Source organism: Papilio polytes, unplaced genomic scaffold (genome assembly GCF_000836215.1).
Source record: "Papilio polytes unplaced genomic scaffold, Ppol_1.0 DF824102.1, whole genome shotgun sequence".
In the NCBI taxonomy this organism is placed as follows: domain Eukaryota; kingdom Metazoa; phylum Arthropoda; class Insecta; order Lepidoptera; family Papilionidae; genus Papilio; species Papilio polytes.
In genome coordinates, this window is record NW_013525102.1 from 137,575 (window position 1) to 142,293 (window position 4,719).

General features: G+C 29.9%; 1 long non-coding RNA gene across 1 annotated transcript; it reads left to right on the top strand.

Moving 5' to 3' along the window:
* LOC106099556 lies at positions 1 to 1,092 on the top strand. Its single transcript, XR_001225385.1, has 2 exons — positions 1 to 85; positions 492 to 1,092. It is a non-coding gene; the product is annotated as an uncharacterized LOC106099556 (long non-coding RNA).
* Positions 1,093 to 4,719: the final 3,627 nt, after the last annotated feature.

Here is a 4,719-nt window from a genome sequence, read left to right on the forward strand (position 1 = left end):
GCCGCCACCTCTGCCCCAGCGAGGACTACTCCTGCCTCGACCTCGCCGACGGCTACCACGCCGAGATCGAAACCAGCTGTCACAGGTAAACTAACACAATAACACTTTTTGTGATCGACTGTAGCGAATCACAAACATAAAAATAGTTTAACAATTTAACAAGATAAGAGTTTATTGAGGTCGACAAAATATGTAGAAAATATGATTATTTTAAAATGCAGTAACATAAATGAAAATCAAGAATCAATAACAAAAAATATTAATAATAAATGCAAGCAAATATCAAAATTAGCATTATTGATTTCAGACCATTTGATAAAGGAAGTAGTTTTAATAATCCGAAATATAAAAAGAATACAAATAAGAAGCCAGATCGCAAATTAAAGTCGAACCGTTGCCATATAAGTAGTGAATTATTTCTGAACATTTTAGACAAGTCTAATCCTATACTTATTCGAAATATAATTAAATTATGCTTATTTATGTTTCAGATATTTCTATTGTCAAGGAGGTGATCGACTGGCAACTCTATCGTGCCTCGGAGGAAAAATCTTCGACGGTCATGCGTGCGTCGAGCCCTCGCGCCACGAATGCGGGGGCCAAAGGACGGACATTATCGAAAATAGTGACACAAAATGCGAACAAGGTTTTTTCCTGCAACCGGGAACCGAGTGTAAAAGTTACTATTTCTGTGTGTTGGGCTCTAGAACTTATTTAAGTTGCCCAACAGACCAAGTGTTTAATGGACAAGTGTGTGTACCCAAAAGTCAATATACCTGCCCGGGCTGAAAGTGCCCCGTTAACCCTTTGACCGCTATTGCTGCCCACGACTGGTGGAACTGGGCCCGTGGAAGGAATCGCTATTAAATGATGTACCTGATACCAAAAGGCTGTGAATATCACTGACATATCAGCAGCACTAGTTTTTTAACCCTATCGCTTAAGACAGTGTAGTGTTAATTTGTTAAGTTTTCTCTATCTACCTCCATAATGATATTACGAGTTTTAAATAAAGCACATTAATAATAATTAAAATAAATTGTATTTATATGTAGCTTGTAGTTTTTAATAAAATAAATACATTTTAATACTGAAATTTTTGGTTTTTGAAATTTCATATCGTTATTTCGATTTTTATCTTTGTGAATAAATTGTTAGTTAAAAAAGTAAAAAAGTTAAAGTTATAATTTTCTTACTGTACATAGAATCTAGTTCAAAATTATCAATGCACTTCGTTAGAGAGCTTTATAAAAAGCGTTTCGCTGTTACTAGGGGAATCTCAATCTTACTAATCTTACTTCTTACTAATGTTATAAATGCGAAAGTTTAGATGGATGTTTGTTACAGTTTGGAGCCTAAACGGCTGAACGAATTTCGATGAAATTTGGCATAGACGTAAATGATAGTCTGGAAGAACACATAGGCTACTAATTTTTTTTAATGCCACCCGGACAGAGTCTCGAGCGAAAGCTACTACAAAAATAAAAAAGCAATATTTTTGTTATTTATTTTATTTGCATATAAACTTTAAGCGACCTATAAGTATACATATATTATATAGTGACTATATATTACAGTGTTACTTTACAACACACAAATTAAGCTCAAGTGAATAAAAAAATATTTAATCTTCTCGATAAGATCAAAGTTTTTTAATACGCGCTAAAATAATATACGCGATTATTTGTTAATCACATCTACCGAATAACATCAATAACATTATACGTTAATAAAAAAATAACAAACCTATTCACTAATAAAAAGACGAAAATAATAAATCGTAAAGTTTCAACATTATACTTTTAACGATAATTCTTACTTTATACGATTTATTTTAATATAATCCAGAAAAAATACAAGTCCAATTTAAAATTTTCACTTAATTCTAATAAACTAAAAATTTTAAATTAATGAATGCCAACATTAATGAAATATACAATAATTAATTTGAAAAACCAATTCTATTTATCTTCGACATAAATTTTCTGAATATTTTTACTATTATAATAAATAAAATAATTCATTTAATTAAATTACAATTTAAATAAATTTAGAAAAACCTTATACATTAAACAAATAGACAGGCACATGTGTAATATTTAAATCATTGTATTAAAAAAAAATATAGACTATTTTGTTCTTAAACCATATAACTTGAAAAAGTGGATTATTTTACTGTAGGTTTATACTGCGGACACTTGACACATAACTCACAGTCTTTAAAAAACAACGTCATAAAATTGCCACGGTGTAAACCCACTGTTATAAATCAATAGACTATTTATAAAATAGTTTTTTAATACATAAATTTGTCTCGAAATTGCAATTTTATTTTATATCTTTAAAGTGTATTTAATCTACAATATACCAATAATAAAGGTACAATGAGAGTCGCTAGCAGAAAATCTAGAGAGAGGGGCCAACTACAATAAATACATGGTCTTCGAAGTTACTCGAATGTTACATTTTTCTGTTATCTAGCCAGCTGCCACACCCCTCCCAATCCTCGAGGACACTCATAAGACGTATATCAAAACATTTAAATGCGGAGAATACGTTAAATTAGCTATTCACAAATAAAAAGACTAAAATTAAAAAATATACCGGACAAATCAAACTTAACGCTTCCAGTATAGTTACTAGATATTTCTAGATTTTAAAAGATTCATACAAAAAAAGCCTTGCAAAATCACCACGACCTTGCCTACTATACCATCAAGGATGTGCTCGGAAATATAAGAATTTTATATAACTATCAAAGATGATATAAATGCTAATCAGAAGGTTTTTATTTTATACTGTCACCTTCTAACCTATGCTGATTTAACGGCTTTAGCACATACCTTATTATCATTCATAACTCTGACATATTTATGTAAATAATTCATTTAAAAAAAAAAAACGAAACAGCGAAATTATCGATCTTTTAAAATGTATAACACTAGTTGTTTCTCGCGACTCCGTCCACGGAAATTTAAAAAATATAGCCTATATTACTCACAGATAAGTTACCTTTAAAACAGTGAAAGAATTTTTAAAATCGACCCAGTAGTTTTTGAGTTATTTCAATACATACAAAAATACAAATCTTTCCTCTTTATAATATTAGTACAGAAAAACGGAACTTTAATGTCTGCTTGGCCAGTACTGCACAATAACTGGACTAGCACTGGCATAACGTAATTGAAGCCAGTGAGTCTATACAATCCATTCCTTGTGCTCTCCAGGTGTGAAGCAGACGTAACACTTATTAGAACACAATCGAATCAATTCGAACTCAGAATTAAAAGGGGTCGAAAGTCCCTTAGTGTTGATTAAAAATACTAAGATTACCTATGTTTCAACAGTCTGACTATACAATTATTTTTAACTGAGAGGAAATGAAATTAGAAAACTTAGCACACCAATAGAATGAAAAGAATAATTCATCGTTTTATTAAATTTTTCTTAACATTTGAAATGGCATTTTTAATATTTGCTTATTTGAGATATTACGATGATATAATATGACTGTAAAATACCAATTCATTTGGGTTTATGTACAAGAAGAGTTTTTTCACTTTTTTACTGGCGATGAAAGAATAGATAAAATAAATTTGAAATTCAAAGAAATCTAAGCCTCAAGAGTAACACTGTTGCCATAACAAATTAGTGTTGCCAACTGTATAAAATAAAAATGATATTATGACGCGTTTGTCATAATAATATTGATTTATGTACACACGTCTACATGAATAAGACTTCAACATGTACCTGAATTATTCAGTCTTACATTAGATGAATATAACTTAACCTTAGAGAAAAAACCTTCGTTGGACCATAAACATTAATACTAGTAAAAAAATACCATACTCAGTGATGTATTATTAAATTAACTGGTCCCTCAGTGAGGATTATTCATACAAAATCTTCACTTAAGGACTCTGACATATGAGGAGAAAAACTGCGTTTTGCTCACTTTAGATGTAGCATGTTTGACTGTGCTGAAATGCAAAGACTTCTGTTAATTATACATCTGATAACTTCTGAGAAATTTACTTCTCATAAATTACACTTCTGTTAAATTTTACTCCTGATAAATTACACTTCTGTAAAATTTTACTTTTGATAAATTACACTTCTGTTAAATTTTACTTTTGATAAATTACACTTCTGTTAAATTTTACTTCTCATAAATCTTACTTCTGATAAATTACACTTCTGTTAAATTTTACTTCTGATAACTTCGGATCATTTTACTTGTGATAAATTTTACTTCTGATAAATTACACTTCTGAAAAATTTTACTTCTGTCACTAATTATTACGAAAAAGGCCTTCTATCTAATCACCGCTGGCGCCACCTACTTAAAGCTTCCAGTTTTTCTCCCCATTTACGACTGAGTATGGCCATCTATCAATGAATACGCAATAATGTTGCAAGCTTCTGCTCGTATATATTGTCGGATTCGTTACATATCTGTATATCTATGCAAGTACTTTACAGATCTACTTATTAATAACACTTTTAACATATGGACGTTACAGCCCAATTATTTAGCACTTATATTATGAGCAATTCAAATTGCCTACAATATTTCATATAAAGAGCACTGACAGTGAAACAAAGCCACAATATATTGAATACTAAAATAGTATATATAAGTACATAAAAAAATATAATATGTTAATTCTGATATAAATAAAGAAATGTATTAAAAAAATATTAAATTAAAAACAT